The sequence below is a fragment of the Aotus nancymaae genome, unplaced genomic scaffold (assembly GCF_030222135.1).
Source record: "Aotus nancymaae isolate 86718 unplaced genomic scaffold, 86718_ANA_hifiasm-v0.15.2.pri h1tg000017l, whole genome shotgun sequence".
Taxonomy (NCBI): Eukaryota; Metazoa; Chordata; class Mammalia; order Primates; family Aotidae; genus Aotus; species Aotus nancymaae.
In genome coordinates this window covers 1,274,839-1,298,761 of record NW_026988429.1, presented here as the reverse complement: position 1 = coordinate 1,298,761, position 23,923 = coordinate 1,274,839, and the positions used below count along the sequence as shown (strand labels likewise).

General features: G+C 43.5%; 1 long non-coding RNA gene across 2 annotated transcripts; it reads right to left on the bottom strand.

The window, feature by feature from the left end:
- Nucleotides 1-293: 293 nt before the first annotated feature.
- On the bottom strand, nt 294-22,056 carry LOC105717140 (uncharacterized). 2 transcript variants are annotated; one of them, XR_001107458.3, is made up of 4 exons: nt 21,227-22,056; nt 6,248-6,362; nt 3,523-3,952; nt 294-2,920 (listed from the first exon to the last, which is right to left on the bottom strand). It is a non-coding gene; the product is annotated as an uncharacterized LOC105717140 (long non-coding RNA). The 2 variants fall into 2 exon arrangements; XR_002478603.2 differs by having other exon boundaries at nt 294-3,952.
- Nucleotides 22,057-23,923: the final 1,867 nt, after the last annotated feature.

Here is a 23,923-nt window from a genome sequence, read left to right as displayed (position 1 = left end):
GTTTATTTGTAAAGTATAATTTTTTCAAATTCTATGGTATTCCTTTTTAAATCTCATAGAACTCTTGTCTTCTAAGTTCCACACTTTGGGAAACCTCTAGAATAGAGATTAAGAGAGACATTACTAGGTTTTCATCTCAACTCTAGCGCTTCTCTACTAAAAATACAAAAAATAGCCGGGCATGGTGCCTGTGGTCCCAGCTACTCGGGAGGCTGAGGCGGAAGAATCACTTGAATCCAGGAGGCGGAGTTTGCAGTGAGCCGAGATTGCACCATTGCACTCCAGCCTGGCGATAGAGCAAGACTCCGTCTCAAAAAAAAAAAAATTTTGACCTCCAGAAAGGAACTCAACATCTCTGAGCTTCCTAACATGAGGCAGATAATAGTGAGCTCAGAGATATTTTCTGTATTGTCAGGAGGACTGCAGGTAGCAGTGTCTGTAAGTTGCCTTGCACAATGTCTGGAAATCTGGATGTTAGGAAGAGGTGGCCATTGCAGACAATGAGGCCCAAGCAGTTTGGGTGTGGGAAATGATGATGTCATGGGTGGAGGGGAAATTAGGGACAGGGCATGGCTTCTTGAAGAATACAGACACCTGAGATGCTGAAGGACAGAGAAGATTGAGAAGGGGAGAAGGACAACAGGTGAGATGGAGGATGATGGGGGAAGTGATCCAGGTGAGAAGATCTGGAAGGCATTATTCCTATCCCATTGCAATCTGAGGACTGATCCAGCTCCCACACAGATTCTCCTGAGCAAACAGATCTCTCTTGATACCTCATCCTACTTCTATTTTTCATCTCCTTTGTGAATCCAGTGCCAGTTCCATAGGAGACACTGAAAGCCATTCTCTTGGTCTCATGTGGTCTTGCCTCAAATGATTCTTCCTCTCCTGGAGGGAGAGGGCAGAGTCTGACCAACGTCTAGCCAGGCCCTTTTCCTAGCCTCTCTTGGAGGTCATCTCAGGACCCCATTTTCATATTGTGAGGTCAGGAGCAGGGACAAGAACAGGGAGTCTAAGCACATGGAGAATTGGATTCTACTCTGTAGTTTTATTTGTTTGTTTGCTTGACAATGTTAACTATCTTGACAAGAATTCTGAAAAGTTACTTCAGACCACTTCCTTGGACAGAAGGCTGTGTCTTGGCCTGAGTTCCCCACACTGGCCATGAGTAGTGTTCTCATGTTCTGGAGGTGATTTGTGTGCCAGTTGCATAATAAAGAGTGGTACTTTGTGTCAAGGAGGAGGCAGAGCCATGGGAAAGACTGTTTCTTGGCACTGATCTCCATGCAGGCCACTGAAGGCTTTGTACACTTGTTGACTCTCCTTGCTTATTGATTTTGTGCTAGCTGTAGGAAGTCCCAGCTTTATAAGTCAAGTATTCGTTCCACCTGCACTTTAATGAAAGGCAACATCCCAGCTGTTGCCTTCATCCTCTTTGCCTCCTTCCCCATAAAAAATATTCAGAAATGGGGGTAAGAGTTGCCCCTTTTTTGTTCTCATCCAAGCTTTTCTTTCATTCTCAGCGTCCTGTCCAGGCACTTCCCTGGAGACAGTAGCTCTCTGAGAAGGTGAGTTACAGCTCCCAGTCATGGCCAGTGGAGCACATCTCTGTCCTGTGCTTTTGGATGTTATTTTTTGTTGTTGTTGCTTTTTGGCAGATTTTCTTGGCTGAATTTTGGCATCTGTCTTTGGCTAAATGCTGAGCTCTCCAATTGGTCCCCTTGATCGGTACATGTGGGGTGATTGGACTGTGGTGTCATTTGGTTTGTTTAGAAAAGACAAAACTAAAGCCATGCAACTATTCCTCTTTCTCCATAATTACACTCTGGAGTTAATGGTCAAGCAACATTATTTGTAGAAGAACCTAGGCCTTTCATATTGATAAGGCCTCCAAAACCCATCTTTTCCATGCAAAATTTTATCCTTCCATTTGTGCTATGGATTCAATAATCAGGAAGGCAGTAACCACTCTTTTCAGGAACAAGTGCTGTGACAGATTAATGATGTCTGTCCTGAAAGCAGAATGGGGAAGCAGCAACATGCATGCCATGTGTTTGTCATTCCTGGTCTATAACCAACTGGATTATAGAATTGCTATTTCTATTACTCCTAGGGTCAGAGGACAGCCCAGTGTATCTGTCCTTGGAATCTACAATTACCTTTGAAAGAAACCTCTTTCGACTTGGATGACTATATCCCATATCTTTATACCACTCAACTTCTTGCATTCAATCAAGAAATATTTATTGAGTCCCAGCTATGTGCCAAATACTATTCTAGGAGAAAACAGAAGTGAAGAAGAAGAAAAAAGAGCCTGCCTTCATGGATCAGAGTTCCTACAGTAGGAAGGCAAACAGTAAGCAAATAAATACATACCTAACAGGTAATAGTGCTTTGAAGAAATGGACATTCCAATAGAATAAAGAGTGACTAAAGAAGATTCTGTTATTTGTTTCTAAGATGAGACACTATGACATGTTTGTAAGACAACAGGAGAATTGCTGCATAGAAGGAGACATTGGTGACTCAGAAAAGAGTGGGGATAATTACAGCAACACTGAAATGCTCATTTCTCTTCCAAACACTCTTTCTGTACAAGAGAACAGTTTTCTTCTCTCTAATCGATCCCTGTGAAGTCTGTGGCCATCAGCTTCTCTGTGCCTCCAGGGTTGTTTTTCCATCATAAATGCCATGCCTGTCAGCTTCTCAGGGAAAGTCAGGCCTCAGAGCATGAGATACCCTTGTATCAAGCACCTTCATGTAAGTTTAGGTATTTTTCCATTCTCTGGACAACTTGTGTGTTCTTAACGTCAGTTTGAGTGTCTCTTATGCTGTCACCAAGGGTTAGCTTCCTTCTCTCATACTTCTTCAAGGTCAATCATTTTCTTACTCTTTTCTCTCAAATAATCCTCTCCATCTGTTTTTGGCAGGAATAGCAAAGACAATTTTCAGCAAACTATCATGGTCATATGGTATTCATCTTTCCCAGCACAAAGTAAGAGAGCAAATCCTATAACACCAAATCCCCAAATTTCTGGCTGGCAACTCATCTCTTCCACAAGCTCCTTTAAAAATAAGCAAACATGAAGTGTTTGTCACTACGGGACTTTGGGCCCAAATCCTCACATGGATTTGCTAAACATTGCGAGCTTAACTGGCTAAGCATGAACCATAATGAAGCTTTTGGACCTCCTAGCCCAAAGCGTAGAATAAATCCAGGCCCAGACTTAATCCTGGGATAAACTTAATCTTGGCTCAAGTAATAGCGTATTTTTCTATATTCTAGAGCACAGCTGGCCAGGGCCCACCACAGGCCAGAGAGCCTTTTATTAAGCCAACTGCCCTAGAGGAAGAACCAAGCGCCAGGAGGGCTTAAAAGAAAGAATCTCAAGAAATATCAACAGGAAAAAGGAACTAACACAGGGCAGATTTTAATCCTTTACTGATTCACTGTAGCCCGCTTGTCTCCCTGACTTTGAACCCTATAAAGCTCCTCTTTTCTTCCTCCTCTTCTCTTACCTTTTGCTCTTCCCTCTCCTCTTCCAAAGTGTATGTGTCAAGGTCTGAAAAGGAGGCTCACTGGCTCTTCTAGAGATGTGAGTATGCCTTCAACATAAAGCTGACAGATTGCAATTGGTAGAACAATCAAATGTCCAACTATTGAATGCTACTTCTTTAGCAATTCTTCCCAAAAGGGTTCTTCATATTTTCTTACCCTTACATTCTAGCTCTGAGCTTATGGTCTGGATCCCTGAGACCTGCACCTTCTCACAAGGAACTTGTTTGTGATTCTTTAATGGAGGAATAGGTAGGAAGAGTTCTTCAGACAGCCAGGTACAAAATAAACTCATTTAGAAACCTTCTATTATCTTTGGTTCAGAATATTAATTGAAAATGTCTCCTTCTTTGGTGAAGAAAGAAAAGATCCTTCCTTCATAAATCACAGTTCCTAGAGTAGAAAGGGAAATAATAAACAAACAAATATATATTAGTACATTTCAGGCAATGATCTTTGTAGAAATGGATGTACCAATGGGATAAAGAGTATCTAAAAAGGATTTTGTTGTTTGCTTTTTAGATGAGAGAGACACTAGGACATGTTCGTAAGACAGGAGAATTGCTGCATAGAATGAGAAATCAGTGATTTAATTCTCATTGCCCAAAGCATTCTTCTGTTTCTTTGCCTCGCATCCTGATCCTAACCCATGTTAATTAATTTGTCAGGTAAAATATATTTTTGGTGACCTCTTCGGGTCAATTTTAATTCTGTCAGGTGCCCATTACATGAAAGCAAGTCACCATATTTGTCAGTGTATTAATTTCAAGTGTTTAAAAACAGAGGTTTGAAATTTTAAAAATTACTTAGAATGTAACATAGTTACTTGTACATGCTTTCATGTTACAGTGGCAGAGTTAAGTAGTTGTAACAGAGATGGTATGGCCCACAAAGCCTAACATATTAACTAGCTGGTCCTTAACAGAAGAAGTTTTGTTGGCTCCTGACATGTGGCACTAATAATTATATTAGCTCTCTATATTAAAGAGTTAATACTTTTTCCCACTGATTTAAGCATCACATTTATTAGATATAAAATATGCAGCCTATTTTGTTCTACTCATCAGCTTGCTTATTTCTATAATAGTATAATATTTTATTTTTTAAAACTTTAATTGTAAAGTATTGTTTAAATGTTGATAGTGAAAGCTCTTTCATTATCACTTTTTAAATCTTATTGATTATTTTTAAATCTGTTCTTTTGAATGAGATATGGAACCATTTTGTCAAATTCCTAAAACTTTTATGAGCGTCCATATATGTTTTGTTTTTGTTTTTGTTTTTGTTTTTGTTTTTTGAGATGGAGTCTTGCTCTGTCACCCAGGCTGGAGTGCAGTGGCATGGTCTCAGCTCACTGCAACCTCTGCCTCTCAGGTTCAAGTGATTCTCCTGCCTCAGCCTCCCAAGTAGCTGGGATTACAGGTGCATGCCACCACGCATGGCTAATTTTTGTATTTTTAGTAGAGATGGGGTTTCACCATGTTAGCCAGGCTGGTCTCAAACTCTTGACCTCGTGATCCATCCACCTCAGCCTCTCAAAGTGCTGGGATTACAGGCATGAGCCACTGCACCTGGCCCATATATAAGTCTTTGTGTGAACATATATTTTATCCCGGTGAATAACTAGGATATAATTGCTAGGTCATTAAGAAATCACGTGTCTTCTATTATATTTTAAATGTTTTTCATTTTGCATTGTTTTGATTGTCTCTTTTTTCAGGGAAGCCAATTATGCCTATGTTGGATCTCCTTTGACTGTTTTCTACATCTACCATTTTCTGTTTAATCTTTTTTGATCTTTATTTTCATTTTATTTTATAAGTTTCCTCATTTCTATCTTATGCTTTGCCACTACCATTTCCTCCTCAGTGTGTTCCAGGTTTTCTCTAGCTGCTCTTCCCTTGTCTCAAGATAACTGACTTAGCTTTTGTGATATATCTGCATTCACTGAAACCTTAACTCCAGCCATTCATTGCATTTCAGGTTACGACTTGGCACAACCATTTCAGAAAACTGTCATTATCTACCTAAGTGGAACATAAACATACCCTAAGATCCTGTGAGCTCTGGACCTTTACATATTCTAGACATAAGCCCTTTGTTCACCAAATGTTTTGCACACCTTCTTCCTCTATGGCTTTCTTTTTTACTGATTAATGTTATTTTTGATGAGCAGAAGTTTTTATTTTAACATAGTCATTGTTATGGTTTGAATGTTTTTGTTCCTCTTCACCAAAGTTCATATGTTGGAAACTTAATCCCCAATGTAACGGTGTTGGGAGGTAGGATCTTTGGGGGACTGTTTAGGTCATGAAGACTCTGCCCTCATGAATACATTAATGCCACTTTAAAAAGTGCTTGTGGGGGCTGGGGCTGATGGCTGATGCCTGTAATCCCAGCACTTTGAGAGGCCAAGGCAGACAGACTACTTGAGCTCAGGAGTTCGAGACCAGCCTGGGCAACATGGTGAAACCCTGTCTCAATAAAAAGAAATACAAAAATAATAAGCTGGGTGTGGTGGTATGTACCTGTAGTCCCAGCTATTCAGGAAGTTGAGGCAGGAGGATTGCTTGAGCCTGAGAGTCAGGGTTGCAGTGAGCCATGATCATGCCACTGCACTCCAGCCTAGGTAACAGAGTGAGACCTTGTCTAAAAAAAAAAGAAATGTGCTGATGGGAGCAGACTTACCCTCTCTTGCCTCTTGCCATTTCTGCCTTCTGCCATGTGAGGATGCAGTAGGAAGGCAATAAGAAGGCCCACACAAGCTGCTGGTGACTTGATCTTGGACTTCCCACCTCCAGAACTGTGAGAAAACAAATTTCTGTTTTTTATAAATTACCTAGTCTATAGTATTCTGTTATAGCAGCACAAAATGGACTAAGACAGTCATATATGTCAATCTTTTTCTTTACGGTTAGTGCTTTTTATATTCTATTTGAGGAGTCTTGCCTGATGATATTCTTTTATCATCTAAGATTTTTATTGTTTTGCCTTTTCTTTAAAATAATCACTTACTCGGCCGGGCACGGTGTCTCACGTCTATAATCCCAGCACTTTGGGAGGCCGAGACAGGTGGATCACGAGGCAAGAGATCGAGACCATCCTGGTCAACATGGTGAAACCCCGTCTCTACTAAAAATACAAAAATTAACTGGGCATGGTGGCGCGTGCCTGTAATCCCAGCTACTCAGGAGGCTGAGGCAGGAGAATTGCTTGAACCCAGGAGACGGAGGTTGCGGTGAGCCGAGATCACGCCATTGCACTCCAACCTGGGTAACAAGAGCAAAACTCCATCTCAATAATAATAATAGTAATCATCATTTACTTATATTTTATTTGTGTGTATGTATGAAGCAAAACCAAGTATTATTTTTTCCAAATGGATATTTAAATATCCCCACACATTCATTGATAAGATATTCCTTTCACCTGTGCTCTATAGTGTCACCTTTGACATAATTAAGGATTCACATATTTGTTTTACTATTTTAATTAATTGATAAATTTGCCCATCCTTGAGCCAATATGACAAAATCTTAATTGCTTACCAAGTCCAGCCCAGCCATAGAGACCCCCACCCAGGTGGCACTGAAGGCATTAAGAAGCAGACACCCAGATAAAACAGCAAAGTGGGACTATCTGGGGGCCAACAGCCTTCCAAGCTGAGAGCCTCGGGAGCTGACAGCATTCCAGGCTGAGGGCCTCAAGCAGACTCTGACCCATGTATTTAGTCTCTTTGAACAGGTGATTATTATTAACAAACAGGTGTTCTTTGTTTTCTCATAGAACCAAGATAAACTAGGTAAGCAGCTGGTGCCTACTTAGCACTGATCAAGGACAAACTAGAAAGCATTCTCCATGAGGGAGCCACAGGGGCATGGTCACATGTTCCGGCCTAAAGAATTGTTTTAACCAGTATATGATATACATATACTATTTTGCTACTTTAGAATGCCCCAAGGGGTGGGGAGGCTAGATTTTCCTTGCCACCACTGTTCTTCTTAGCAAACAATATAATTTTATCATACACTCAGCATTTCTCAGATTTCTCAGCAATCACGCACTCAGTATTTCTCAACAATTGCTATAGTTTTGTAATAAATCTTGATACTACCAGCTAATTTCTCCTATTTTAAGCTTGTTTATATATATACACATTTATATATTTATGTATTATTTTACATATTAAGTTAATTCATATATGTTTATTGCATATTATTCAATATATAGGTGTTATATTATAAATATATATTAATATTTTATACATATTTCCCTCTAGAAACAGTTTTATCTGCATCCCACAAGTTTGAATATACAGTATTTTTGCTATTAGCTCAAACAATAACATTATTAGATACATACATATTTAGTGTTGCTATATATTCCTGATGAATTAAACCTCTATCATATTTATTCCCAGGGCACATTTATGTTACTTCTGCCATGTGCTTGAAAACACTCATTACCTGGGATCACTTTAATCCAACTTCAGAGACTGGATAAGTAAAGCTGAGTTGCAGCCCCTCTGAAGGTCTATTTACTTCTGGTTCAACGTTATTCCTAGGATGCAGACATCCCTTTGGGGCCTCAGTCTAAAGAGTGGAGGGCTTCTCAGGCTTCCTTCGCCTTGTATCCATGCTCCATGAGTCTATCAAAGGTGTCATTCAGTCTCCCAGCACCCCAGTAAACTTTTATTGCTAGGAAATAAGAAAACTGTTGCTTTCAAATATTAGTTTTAAACTAATCAAGATAATGAATTTGCTTATTAATTCTGGAATTTTTTTCTGCTGCTTCTGTTACATATTCCAGGTGGATAATAATATTATTGGCAAACAATTGTGCTTTTATCTCTTGTTAGCATTTAGTATTACAGAGGAGATGTATACAGCCAGTCTAATTTTTTTAATTGCCTGTTCAGCCTGAATGCTTTATTCATTTTGCCTGTGTGTGCCTACATGTGAGTCTCTTTGCATTTAATCATTGATTTTATATGAAAAGAGGAAATCCTTTTTTTTTTTTTTTGAGACCGAGTTTTGCTCTTGTTGCCCAGGTTGGAGTGCAATGGCATGATCTCAGCTCACTGCAACCCCGCCTCCCGTGTTTTAAGCAATTCTCCTGCCTCGGCCTCCCGAGTACCTGGGATTACAGGCATGTGCCAACACTCTCGGCTAATATTTGTATTTTTAGTAAAGACAGAGTTTCTCCATGTTGGTCAGGCTGGTCTTGAATTCCCAACCTCAGGTGATCCGCCCACCTCGGCCTCCCAAAGTTCCAGGACTACAGGCATGAGCCACCGTGGCTGGCCAGAAATCATTTTTAATTAACATATAAGGCTCTTTCTGGCACTCTGAAAATATTATTTTATATTATACCGTAGTTAAGTATTATTTCTGTCCCATTTGTTCTGTTCTGAGTAGTCTCAATTTTCAATTGTATTTATTCTCTCATATGATGTTTTCCCTTTCCCTCTACATTCTTGGAGGACTTTTCAAACTTGTTCTTCACATATTTCTGCTTTCCTCTCCTATGTTATTAATTCTGTTCTTTATTGGTTCAATGTGCATTTTAATATTTTGCCATCTTATTTTCTATCTCTTTGTGGGTTTATGTCCTGTTTCATAAAGGTCCCATCTTCTTTTACTTTACTGAAGATATCAAGCAGCCTCCTGAAATTTTCCTTCGGAGCCTGCATTTATGTTGTTTTTGAAATACATTTGGTCTCTGAATCTTCAATCTGCTATTCCCTTTCCTTTGTTTCTGTAATTTATTTATAGGTTTCATATTATATTGATTCTTTCTCTTATGATCTTATGATCTTATGATTTTTAAAAATAATCTTCATCATCATAATATGGCTTGCATTTATTGAGTGCTTACTGTGTACTGCTGAGTATTTCTCATGCATTGATTCATGCAATCTACACAACTCTATGAAGTAAGAAGCATTATTAACTTCATTTTACAAATATGAATGCTGAGACATCAAGATTAGGTAACTTGCCCATGGTCACAGAGCTGTAAGTGGTAGAGTCAGGATTTGAACCCAGACGGTCTGGCTCCAGAGTATCAATGCTATACTGACTCTCAGTCATGTTTAAGTCATTTTTAAAAGGCAAATGCTATCTAACTCAGTAATTGACAACAACTTATGTGTGTGGATTTTTCCCTAGCTCCATTTCTATTTATGTGAAGGTCAAACTCCGTTCTCAGACCCACAGCTAAAAAGCAGGTTGGAGTACATAACATCCAGCCCAGTCCTGACTTCTGCTGGATATTCATCCATTTAAACTCTGCACCTACTTTCAGCCAATGTGATTCTTGAAAAGGTACACTTCCGACGGGTTCCAACAGAGCTTTTTCTCTCCATACCCACTCTAGCGGCTCTTTACTTGTAGGGATTACATAACCCAGGATGGGGTACTACTGTGCTTCCTTACCCTAATGTCTATACATATACATGCACCTCCCCCTCTCCACTATTTAGTATCTAGTTAACTTCTGGGGAATTGCTGCTCTCTTTAAATAGTTGCAAACAGATAACAAAGAAGGAGGAGGAGAATCAATGTAGATTTGTTTACAGGACCCATCGCAGAGGGACAGCTGGGTCTTTGAGTGAAGAGGTAAACAGTGGTGACGTCTGAAGGGTCTAAAGTTTTCGGGTAAGCTCTGTTTCATGAGCCATATAAATTGAAGTTAACCATCATTCATCTGTGTTAAAGATCCCTCTGAATTCTGGGTTGGCACTGTCCATTAGATTTGGTTTTGAGACTGGTTATGAGCTTTCCCCTCACCACTCCCTGCCATGGCTTCCTAGATGCTTTACTGAAAAGTTGAGAGATGCTGTGTTAAAGGCTGTTAATCAGGTGCCATTTTAAACCAGAAGTACCCTTGGGCCATTGTTTTCAAAGCTGACCAAACAGATTAGATCAGTGATCAAGGGACTCTTAAAGGGATTGTAGGGCCATATTAATTTCTAAACCTACTTACAGTTTCAACCATGGGCTTTGTGTATATACAGATACTTTTCACCTGACTTAGCATCTCCCAAATCCTCAGCATAGAAAAATAACCATTTGAGACTACCCAGAAGCACAACCTTCTTGTGTCAGATATAATTAGACAACAATTACCGTTTGCCTACCCAGTACTACTCTCCTGTTCTTCCTGAGTAATACAACCCCAATTTTATCAGGAGTGACCACATTTTTCAACCTCTTTTAAAATCATGTGTCCATGTATGTTATTTTAGCTAAGGAAACATGAGTAGAAGCTGTTGCAGGGAGCACAATGCACAGAAAAAGACTCTTTAAAGAAGCACATGCAGCTGGAGATTGCGCCTTCCTTTTTGCTCTTTCTCACCTCCTTCTACTTCCTGCCTGGAACGCAAATGTTATGCCTGGATTTCAACAGTTATGTAGACCATGAGCAACCTAGACATGGAAGCCATGGACTAAATCTCTTGGAATTTCATTGGTGATAGGAGCATCTTTTGTTCTAATGAAGCAACCCTTGGTGGGCTCCTGGATAGCTTCAGGGCAGGGGCTGGTCACCAAAAAGTCCAAGCTGTGGATAGAAATTTAGAACTCCCTGGCCAGGCGCGCGGTGGCTCACACCTGTAAAAGCAGCACTTTGGGAGGCAGAGGCAGAGGCAGGAGGATCACGAGGTCAAGAGATCGAGACCGTCCTGGCCAACATGGTGAAACCCCATCTGTACTGAAAATACAAAAAAATTAGCTGGGCATAATGGGGTGCGCCTGTAGTCCTAGCTACTCGGGAGGCTGAGGCAGGAGCATTGGTTGAACCTGGGAGGCGGAGGTTGCAATGAGCTGAGATCGTGCCACTACATTCCAGCCTGGTGACAGAGCAAGACTCCGTCTCAAAAAAAAAAAAAAAAAGAAGTTTGGAACTTTCAGCCCCACCCTACCCCTATCTTCCAGGAGAGAAGAGGGGCTGGAGATTGAATTAATAATCATTCATGCATACTTGATTAAGCCGAATAAAAATCACTAAAGTACAGGGTTCAGAGACCTTCCGGGTTGATGAACACATCTATGTGCACCAAGATGTGTTGTACCCCAACTCACTGGAGACAGAGGATCCTGCAATCAAACCCTTCCAGACCTCACCCTGTGCATCTTTTCATCTGGCTGTTCATCTGTATGCATTATCATATCCTTCATAATGAACCAATAAACATAGTTCTTTCTCCAAGTTCTGTGAGCTGTCAAAGCAAATTATCAAACCTGGGGAGGAGGTGTGGGAATTCCCAATTTGTAGCCAAGTCAGACAGAAAAATGGGTAACCTGGGGATGTACTACTTTCGATTGGCATCTGAAGTAGGGGGCTGTCTGGTAGGACTGAGCCCTTAACCTGTGGGATCTGCATTGATTACAAATAGTCTCAGAATTGAGTTAAATTGTAGAACACCCAGTTGGTATCCTGGAGTGTTGGAGAATTGACTGATGTGGGAAGAACTCACAAATCCGGTGTCATAAATGAAGTATTGAGGATACATGGGAAAAAGGAGTGTTTTTCCTACACAGCCACCATGCTAACTACCTCTAACATCTTAACCCAAACATCAAAACTGTCCCAGAAAACACACCAGTCACTGCAGTGAGACAACTGTAGTCCCAACAGTTTAAGCGGGGCAATTTCCAGGCCCCTGTGTGTCTTTCATGGTATTCTCTGACTTTCTGAGCATCAGATCACAGATGTTGACAGAAACCTAAACTGACAACCTGCTGTACAAACTGGGCTGAAATACTGGGCTGGAATTCCAGGACACCGTTGCATGCAGGCACTGGGCCCCCAACTGCCTTCAGGCAGGGCATTCCAGTTGTGGTTACACATTCACATCACATTCATACATCACAGTATAAGTCAGCCTTTGGCAAAATCCCATGTTTTCCCCAAATAATACAGAAGCAGAACAGTTGTCCTTTAGCTTTTCTATGGCAAAGTGGTTAGGTACAAGTGTCCAGATCATTAGCATATGTCAACCCTTCCAGAGCAACATTCCTAGTTTTTCTGTCTGCAGCTATGTTCCTTTCACAGCTCACCACAGAATTATCATGAAATTCATTTATAAGAATTCATCTAGATTCTTTGGAACATTTGCATAAGCATTCATAGAAAGTGTTTTCTAGCCCTTTTGTGGTCAATTGCAAGTTAAAATATCATTATTATGCTTGCAGAAAGTAGTCACTTTCCCCCTTCTTTTCTTTTTCACCCACAATCTGTTAAAAAGTCAGACAGAGAGCATCTGAATTGAAAACACACAGTCCAAGATAAACCAGAATGTGTATAAATAAACACTCTGAAAATTTTACCAGACCTCGAACACATTAGCCTATATTTCAGTAGGACCTCGTTTTAAAACATGCATTGCCACAACTCAGGGTTTTAGAAGCCTGAAGAGATGGAGACGAAAGGAAGAGAAGAAAGAGCCTCTCTTGGGCAATTTGGGTAATTCCCTCAGTACATAGCATGATCTGATAGTGAGGAGGAAGACTCAGCTAGCTCTAACTGCAAATTTCTCCATTCACCTAATGGCTGCAGTCCCACCATGGTAGACCTCTTTCAGTTCTTCCCACAATTAGGGATGTAGATGCTACCAGGAAAGATAATATGCAACAATGATTTCCTTCTCCAAGTAGAGTGACCTAGATTATCAGTGCCTTTTTGACCTAACAGCTACCTGAGAGGAAATAAATCAGAATACCAAAAAAGGTGTGTGTGTCTACAGGGATGTGGGTGAAGAAAAGAGGATGTACACAGAAATGTGGGATGGGTGAAAGGGTGGGGGCCCAAGGAGGGGTAGGGGCACTAGGAGGGGTAGGGGCACTAGGAGATGTAGGCAGGGGTACCCAGGGGGACTAGGGATGCTCAGAGAAATGGGGTCTAGTGGGGAAGCCAAGAGGAAGAGAGCTGGACAGATGGTCTCCAGCAGCGAGCATTGCCCTGGGTGGGACCCTCAAGTAGAAGATCTGACCACTAGGGAGTGAAAGGCAGCAACATATGGGCCCAAGGATTCCAGAGGTTGGGAGGAGGAGTCGGGTAGGAGACTGGGAGGAAGAAAGACAGTATAGTGCAATGCCTCCTACTTCACCAAACACCGCCCTGCTGAGGCCAGCACGACCCCTGTGGATGCTCTTCCCAGTTAGCTTCCAGCCCGCCTCACTGCTGCTGTTCCCAAGGTCAGTCTCCAAAAGCTGTTTGCCCAATCATGTGGGAATGAGTCAGGGCCCTGCCCGTCTGGTGGGGCATGGGTGTGGGTGGGAGCCTGAGGGACTTGCACAAGCCTGGACCACTGAGATCACCAGAGAAGGCCAGCTGCACACGAAGCCCTAGAGTGGCTCCTCCAAAGACTTGGAGACGGGGGCACCAGGCAGCAGGATTTCTGGCTTCCCCTCTGGCTTGGTCCTTGTATGTGCCGTATCACTTCGCAGACATATTCCATGTATTAACAAGAATAATGGGTCCTGTCCCTGTTGGCCCCTGTAGTTAAGGGGAGGGCTAAGGAGGTGTTCGACTCAATGCCATCCCCAAGCTTGACTTTATGTTCCAGGACTGGCACCTGCCTCTCCTGGGCTGGAGAGTGGCATCAGTGCCTCTCAGGGGGCTGCTGGTCCAGCCCAATCTGGTGGCTTCCCTGGGCCTCTGTCAGGGAGGAATGGCCCCTTTTCAGAGTAGCATTGACCTCCGGATCACCAGCCAGCTTGGGTTTAGGGGAGGGGGATGAGGGATGCTGGGTGTCCAGCCCAGATCAGCCCAATCTTAGGAACTGCAGAGCCAACCTAGGCTTATAGCAAGCTTGGGATGCAACCACCTCCATCCCCAAAACTATCTATGCTGAGCAAAGGCAGACAGCCAAGCTGATGAGAGTAAAAAAGCACATCACTAGAGACGGTGCAGAAAGCAAGTTAGAAAGAGCCTGACCCTTCCTCTAGACATGTGCTTGTCACTTCTGAGTGAATGTCAACAAAGAAACTCTCTGCAGTGATTCCAAGAGGGTACGCCTCTAAGGGGGCATGTGTGCATCTCATAGGAAGAGAGAGAATTTTTTAACTCCCTGCAACCACCACCACACTCACCTGCAGAAATTCTAAATCACCTTTCAGGTAAAAATGGCTGCAGTAGTGACAGCCAACAACGTTTATAATCAATGTACTGAGCACCTTCTGTGTTCTGGGAGTATTGGGGCAGACCCAGGTAACGAACCACATTCCACTATGTCATCCCTCTGGACTTGTCAGAGCACAACAGTTTATTTAATCACAAGACAGTCCAGTCACAAGATAGGAAGGTCTGAAACAAGCCCAACTTCACCCGTAGGGTGTGATGAGTCTTGAGGAAAGTGACCTGCTGGCCCAGCCTGATCCCAGACACTCAGCCAGGCAGGACAGGCTGATGTCACAGTCACAGGTACAATCCCCAGCTCTGGTGGAAGCAATCAGTGAACGGTTAGACTAATCAGTCTATCCAGGCTGGTTAGACTCACAGGTGGGTGGAGTGCAGTGGCAGGCAATATTATCAGAGTTGCTCTTGGAATTCTGGTCAGGCAGGTTATCTACAGCCAGGAATTTGCAGCTTTGCTCCAGGATTTGGAATAGTTCTCTGGTCTGTGGCTGGGGAACTGATAGATGCAGGCAGTGAGGTGGCGGGTACTGGGAGGTTACCAGGAAAGGAACCCAGGACAGAGGCCAGAGGGACAGCAAATAGGGTTCAGGCCTTGGATCTTGGGAGTTGGCCCTGGGCCACCTTGTCGTGGATCAGAGGAGGTTGTAATGGGGTGGGGAAAATGAATGACACAAGATCATGACAGAATATGGATTGGACAGAATCGTGAGCCTGCAGAGCAGGAGAGCATGGGCCTTAATGAGGAATCAGGAGCTGGGTGTAAGGGTGGGTTCCTGAGCAGCAAGAAGTCTATTGTCTGCCTCTTTTTTTTCCCCCTTTTGAGACAGAATCTCACTCCGTCACCCAGGCTGGAGTGCAATGGTGCAATCTCAGCTCACTGCAACCTCCGCCTCCCAGGTTCAAGCAATTCTCTTGCCTCAGCATCCCGAGTAGCTGGGATTACAGGCATGTGCCACCACGCCCAGCTATGTTGTCTGCCTCTTTCAGGTGCACAACTATGGCCTCCGCTAGCCTAGGTGAAGCCTTTGCATGAACTGAAAATGGTGCCTCTTTTGGGCAGACCAGTTGAGTACACACACCAGAGGCACACAGACGCACCTTTGTTCAAAGAGAAAGGCTCTACTTCCTCTGGCAGGTGTAGCCCACACCAGGGCACACAACCTGAAAATAGAGCCTGCACTAGATTCCAGCACCCACTCGCTCACTTGGTCAGCATCTGTGCTGCCAATAAAATGCACACCTGTCCATGGATGCCCTGGGAATGGCTCAGGGAGAGGGCGTGTGAACCAACCTGTTCTTCCCGGTAGTGGGCAAGCCTAGACCTCCCAGCACGGAGCAGAGACCGTGGGTGGGCTTAACTCTGTGGTGGAGGAAGTGATATTGAAATCAACTTGTCTTTGTGCTGATGAAAACCACCTCAGCGGTCACCCTGCAGTGTAGTCTGTAATTAATTCCTTGTTCATTCCATGTTGGAATTTCAAGAATTGGTGCTAATAACACCTTTTCCTATTCTTGCAGCTGCAGAGTCATAGCTGGAGAGAGAATGATAAGTTGGGTAGCCTCAGCCACAGGCCCCCAGCTAGAATCCTGACCTGCAGCTTATAATAATTACCAGTAACAACTAACATTTATGGTGCACGTTGCAATTTACCAAGTGCTTTCACGTGCATTCTCTCACTTGCTCCCTATGAGGCAGGGATTCTTGGCAGTCCTTTCACAAATGAGAACACAGACAAGATCTTATGGGGCCAGATGGTTGGTATTTGCATGGGAGCTCCTGGAGACTGACTGCCTGGGTTCCACTCCCAGTCTGACCATTTCCTGGCTGTGTGACATAGAGCAAGTTGCTTTTCCTTTCTGTGTTTTAGTTTCTCTATGCATGAAATGGAGCTATTTCACACATGAGGTGACTATAGCAGTTAAAATGCTTAGAACAGTCAGTGCCTAGCATGAAACATATGATCCCAGCATAGAAGCTCTGCTTTCATAGCCTCATCTGAAAACAAGATCCACGAAAATGTGCAAAAATCTCACAACTTTTGGTAGTCCATTTGTGGCGCAAATAAAATTGGATCAGATTGCAGCATCATATTTGGGAAATTTAATTCCTGGTAAGTTTCTTGAGCAGAACTTAGCCCCCATGAGGCTGGGTACTCAGAGAAGGTGCCACAAATGCCGTTGACTGGGTTGAGGAGAGCAGGTGGAATGGGCTCTGGCTGGACTGGGCAGTATGTACCCTCTGCACAGAGGCAACTGGCCAAAGGTGGCCAAAAGGAGATACTGACCCAAAGCACCCCATCTTCCCATTTTTCAGCAGAAGCCCAAAACCCTGACTTTTAATGTGAAGTATCCTGATTTCCAACTTCAGCAACTCTTTCGAATTTCTTCTACTGTGTGGGCCAGACCAGACCCAGCTGCAAGCAGCCAGCTTGTGCCGCCTCTCCCAGCTGCCTGCTCTGATTGCCACCCCTGGGAGCCTTTAGTGCCTGGACCTCACACACTTCTCTCCAGGTTTGTCCTTGTCTGTCCCTGTGGTGGACACCACCCCACTTGGTCCTCTCCCCGAGGTCCATAGGTGGTAAAATGTCAGCCGTGAAAGTGATGGGTGTTCTACCTGGAGTACTTCTGAGGGAAGATGTCACAGACAATCACTCAATTACCATGGAGGATGAAAAAGAATGTGCTACATTAAATAAGATAAAATGAAACATTCTCTGGCATGTGAACATCCAGTGGGAAGTGTTACTTCAGCTTCACACACAGGTGAGATGCCATGTGTTCACTATAATGTTTTTATAATACTTACCTCAGGGGAACGACCTGACACCGCATGAAAACCCCTTATTAAGGGGAAGAACTTCAACGTCATCTCTGCCAACCTCTTGTGTTACAGATGGAGATTCTGAGAGAGTCCTGCATGAGATCCCAGAGCTAGAACCCAACACAGGGCTGCCATGTGCTCGCTCAGCCCACTCTTCATTTTCATGTGCAATGTCTCCTTTCAGGGCCTGAGATTTCCCTCCTTAAGGCAGATCCACATATCTGTCATCCCAAGCATGTTCTTAGGAGGCACTTCCTGAAAGTGCGAGGTAATAACACAGCAGCTTCTATTTGTAGGGTGCCATGTATGATCATCCAAGGGCCTTTGTTTGTTTCTGTTTCCTGACAGAGGCATGAGACATGGAAATAAGAACCTATGCCCAGGGTCAGGAGAGCTGGGCTGTCGTCTGCACCACTGACAAGCTGTGTGGCTTCATGGGAGCTATTTGGCCTCTTCAGCCGTCTCTCTTCTTTTCTCGCTTTGGCCGATATCAACCATACCTTAGTATTGGCATAATTATTATAAGCTTTCCCCAGCCACTGGTTGAAGACATGTTGCTGAGTAACTGTGATGTGAGGCCCTGACTCCAGTCCAAGGATGCTTCTTGACTGACACCTTGAAAAATGACACAAGGACCCTGAATCCACCAAAGAGGAGAATTGCACACACAGAGACACACACAGGCCTGCGGGCACATCCATGCCCTGCCAGGTGGGGCAGGCAGAAGGCTGCTAAGAAGATGGCCCTCAGGAACCCACCCCTGGCAGCTGCCACAGTTCATTGCCCCTGCAAGCCAGACTTAAGGTCAACCAGGCCTTCCTGGCACTGAGGGCCAGCAAACACCTTGGCTGGGGCTGGCAGCCCCTCTACCCAGCTGGCTACTGGCATGGGACACTTTCCCCTTGACTTTTGAACCTGTTTGGCAATCCTGGTTCAGGCTGAGACCAGACTTTTAGCAGTGAGTTACAGAGACAATGATCTCAGCAAGACTGAGGCAACAGGATTAGGGCTGAAGTCAGTCAAGAACCGTACCTGTGCTCACATGTGTGCCAATAAAGTTACATAAGCTATTAGTGTCTAAACTTAAGGGAATCAATGTTGGAGTTAGAAAGGATTTTCCTGAAGGGGACAGCCAGGGACTGAGGAAGAAGAACTTGTGAGAGAATATATGGCAGGGACAGAATAGCCTGCAGCCTAGGCTAGCTGTGTCATTGGATCCTAATTAACTTGGGAACATATCTTCATCTTATGAACTAAAAATGGACTTCCCTCCATTTATAAGGAGATAAAATAGTAGTTGATATCTAATAAATGCTTGCAATATCCCAGGTGCTATGTTAAGCACTTTGCATGTGTGTCTAATTTAATTCTCACAATGAATTAGGGTTCTACTGTTATTCCCATTGCCCAGATGCAGAAACTGAGGTTTACAGAAGTTTAGTTATTTGCTACCATAAAGGAGTGATACATTTTGCAGGGGAAGTGTTCACAGAAGTGGTGATGTTGAAGTCATCTTAAAAACCAAGTAGCTATTTGTCAAGTAGGCAGCACCAGGAAGAGGAAAGTGGACAGTAGGTTACTTTAAGAAGAGGGATCAGCTTGTAGTGAGGCTCAAAAACAAGAAAGGACCTGGAAAAGCCCACTGGGATTTGACGGTGAAAGGCTAAATAGGGAGTTGGACAATCATGCATCATTGGGGTCTTTTTGGTAGGAGAGTCACGTGATCAGATTTATTGGGTGGAATAATGATTTTATAGTGCTTTTGGAATAATGTTGTGTCTTCTTCATTTATTATGGCTACAATTTACTCTTTTTGTTTGTTTGTTTGTTTGAGACAGAGTCTCACTGTGTCACCCATGCTGGAGTACAGTAGCACAATCTCGGCTCACTGCAACCTCCGCCTCCCAGGTTCAAGTGATTCTCCTGCCTCAGCCTCCTGAGTAGCTAGGACTACAGGCATGCACCACCACAACTGGCTAATTTTTGTATTTTTAGTAGAGACAGGGTTTTGCCATGTCATCCAGGCTGGTCTCAAACTCCGGATCTCAACTGATCTTCCCACCTCAGCCTCCCAAAGTGCTAGGATTACAGGTGTGAGCCACTGCACCCAGCCAATTTACTCTTAATTCTCCATCACTTGCATCTTATTCCCTATTTTATTATCCTCGTGTAGTGTATATTTGTGCCACCTATTTAAATCCTCTTGGGAAGGAGACAGGAAATAAATACCTGCTTAGTTACAAATACATGAGGATGTACACCATATAGGTAGCATGCGGGCCAGGGAAGAGAAGTTATCAAGAGAGACCAAGAAGAGGGCATTGGAGAAACAGACATAGTGGTAAAGAGATAGGTCACAGAAGCCAAGAGGAGAGAGCATTAGAAAGAGGGAGCAGCTGGCTGGCAGCATGTCACATGTTGCCGAGAGGTTAAATTGGATGAAGACTAAAAAAAGGCCATGGGATTGAGCGATGAGAAGGTCGCCAGGGACCACAAGGACACTTCATTGCCCTGTTGAATCAGACACAAATGGAAGATGAGGAAGTGGAGGCAGCAAGGACAGAAACACAAGTTCGAGAAATTTGCAAGCAGGAAGGAAAAAAAACCGTGGGTTAAATGAGGGGAGGAAGCATTTATTTTCTTGTTTTGTCTTGTAGTTTTTAGGGAGTGGATGCAAATGCAGATGAGAAGGTAAGCTTCAACAGGACGCCACCACCGCCAGGAGGAAGCATGAAGAAAGTGGTAAACTCAGAGGTGGAACAAAACCTTTGGCAGTGGAGATATCCGCCATGGAGAGGGTGAGAAAGCTCAAATCTAAGTTCTGGGTTTCCCTTGGAATGACAGCTGAGGGATTGACCTGTGCATGGTGATTGGAGGAATCTGAGAAGCAGATTTCTATGCTTTCACTTACAGAAATACTGTGGGAGGCATTGCTCCAGAGGCAGACTCCTGGCACTCCTATTCCTGCCCCCAACCCTCACACACACTCAGTGAACGTCCGCAGGGAGGGTCCCTTCTCTGGGCCTTTTTTTCCTGCCTGAGGCTCCTGGTGGGAGTGATGTACCTTGGGGGAGTCTCAGGAGAGGAAGTGGAGCACACAGGCAGGAGGGAAGGAGGGTGGCAGGGAGAGCATAAGCGGGGGCTTGCCCAGGCCGGCTCAAGGCTCAGGGATTCCGCATTCTAATTCCAGCTTCTCTTAAAGGGCTGGGTTCTCTCTGATTGATGGATAATTCCTGTTCTGCCTACTCTACAATCGTGCTTCCATTTCCATTCCAAAGATGAACTCAAAGAAACTTGTATCCGAAAAAAAGGATTAAAAAGTAGTGGTGACTCGGAAGGGCGAGGCCTGTGGCTGCTGTCATGCCGCCTATTCCTGCGTGCTTACATAATCACAGTGCAACCGTGAGTCACAGCCTGACAGCCAGACTGAAACGTGATTAAGTCCTATAACCCTTCTGCCTGGAGCAGGGCAAGGCTTGCTGTTTAACCCCTCTGCTGCCAGAGCCTAGTGCAGAAGGTGCTGTCCTTGGGTAGAGAGCTCCTCCAGATGGATGAGTCCAATGAATTAGGAAAGGACCCCTACCTGCATAAATACTTCTCTGAGACAGCAGCCAAAGGTCTTTCATTCCACAGATGCAGATACTCCTGGGAGAGGTGACACATGGAATTCCTGCATTTTAAAGCTGAGAAAATTTTGGACTTACCCAAGTTGAGTTATCCTCTTTAACAGATGAGGCTACCAGGGCCCAGTATCCAGTGAGAGATTAGCAACCATTCCAGGTCACGCTGTGAGGTAGCAGCAGAGTGAGGACTTGAACCCGAGTCTCCTGGCAGCAAGTCCAAAATGTGGTAGCCATGATGATTTATTGAGAAGATTGCCCCTCTATATTCCAGGCTGGAAGCCAAGTGGTTCCCCTCTTCACCGTAGCCTGTGTGCACCTGTGTCTTCACACAGCCCTAGCAAGAATGACCCCAAAAGATTTGTTCCTTAATCTCCAAGCTCTACTTAAAAGTCTCTCAGCTGGAATTCTGGAGAAAACAATATTCGGATTCAGGTCAAATGTCCAGCTTCGGAATCTGTCCACGTGGATGTGGTCGTGTCTGACACTTCCTAGCTCAGTGACTTTGGGCATCTATTCGAGTTTCAGTCACCTCATCTGTGAAATGGGATAAAAACAGTAGTATTGTTGTGAGATCATTGAAATAATATGTGAGAGGTGCCTGTTGCAGTGCCTGGCATGTGACAAGTGGTAGTTGCTACCATTTCCATTCCAAAGATGAACTCAAAGAAACTTGTATCCAAAAAAAAGGATTAAAAAGTAGTGGTGACTCAGAAGGGCGAGGCCTGTGACTGCTGTCATGCTGCCTATTCCTGCATGCTTGCATAATTGCAAAGCAACCGTGTTAGAAGCACAGCTGCCTTCATAAAGGACAGGGGATTCCTGCCAGAAGCACCCAGAGAATGCTGCCTTCAGGCTGACCCCAGACACTCACAGGCCTCATGATAATCTCAGTGCAGAGCTCTTCTATAAAGACCTTAAAGCTCCATGAGTAAGCTAGACACTGCGTGACCTGAATCCCGTCCAGGCCCCTGCCCTGCGGTTGCTGACTCCCTGGTATGAAAAGATCTAGATTGCCACAACCTACCTGGTGTTATCTCTGGCAGTGGCAGCAGAGGACTGTCTGATGGGGAAATGGCTCCACAAAAGGTTAAAATGCCATCCCCTTCCCCAGACGTCTGTTCTGGTTTCACTTAATAACCAAATGATTCTGTCATCCAAGAGTTCATCTAGATTGCAAACAAGTCTTTTGTTTTTATAATTGAGTCCTATTCAAACATGTTTAAAGACTGTATTCTGGGGGAAGGGGATCTGTAAATATTAACAGTAATGAGAGAAGCACTGGATTGGGGACAGCAGGAAGAGGGGAAGGGAGGGTGAGGAGATGGCTTGAAATAGAGAAGAAAGTAAAAGTCTGCACATTGAATGGTGAGACCCCCTCACCCTTCCCCTGCTTATTTCCAAAAATGCTGGCAATCAGGTTCATATCCTGCAGGAAAGAGACTAGAGGATCTTAATTCAGAAAATTGAATCACACTGGAAGAAAGCCCTACAGATCCTACAGATACTGACATTTGGAAGTGCCTCAGTGCAAAAATCCTGTCATTGCACAATTGTACTGTAGCAGTTGGCCTCAACCCCATCAGAATCAACACCTTCCTTTTTGTTTTATTTTTAACAGTTTTATTGAGGTATAATTGATATGCAATAAAGTGCTTGTGATTAAGATGTGCAATTTGGAAATGTCTGATATATGCATGCACTCATGAAATGATCACCAAAATCAAGGTTAAAAAACACAACCATTCCCCAAAACTTTCCTTGTGCCATTCATTGCTGTTCTCTGTCCCAGTCCCCATTGCCAGGCAATCACTGATCTTCTTTTTGTCACTATAGGTTTAGCTTACATTTTCAATAATTTTATAAAAATTGAATTATACAATGTGTCTTTTTTTTTTTTTTTTTTTTTGAATGGAGTCTTCCTCCATCATCCAGGCTGCAGTGCAGTGGCATAATCTCTGCTCTCACTGCAGCCTCTGCCTCCCAGGTTCAAGTAATTCTGCTGGCCTAGCCTTCCAAATAGCTGGGATTACAGGCACCCACCACCACACCTGGCTAATTTTTGTATTTTTAGAAGAGATGGAGTTTTGCCCTGTGGCCAGGCTGGTCTTGAACCCCTGACCTCAAGTGATCCACCTGCCTCAGCCCTCCAAAGAGCTGGGATTATAGGTGTGAGCCACCATGCCCAGCCAATATATCCTCTTTTTGTCTGGCTTCTTTCATGCAGCATAATTATTTTGAGATTTGACATTTTGACATCAATTATTTTGATGTTGCAGGTAGCTTCAACCTTCATTTTAAAGCAAAAATATTAAAATATCTTTTACTATGTGAAATTAAATTCATAGTTAAAATAATCAACTTACACTTTTTTTTTTTAATTATAATGTCCTTACCAAGGAGAAAAAAAAGGAAAGTAGTTCATGGTCCAAGATGGTTTGCTATGTAGGCACATGGGCAGCATACCTGGGAGACATAATGAAGCAGTTAGATGCTTTCATCTTTTTACAATGAATAGGTTCAACCTTAAAAGAAGGCCATATTCAACTGAATATTATGGATACCATTTTTATTTTATTTTGTCATGTTTCTTATATTTGCCATCTTGAAATAAGGTCAAAGTTAGTACAGCAAAACCCCTCGGGGTAAAAGGGATGATTGCAGACCATTATCTGCATATTTGATCATGAGCAGTGCTGTGCCAGTGACATGTTTTTCTAAATGGTGACAACCCTTGGTTAAGTTCTAAACAAAACAAAGTCCAGTCTCCTCTCAATTTAC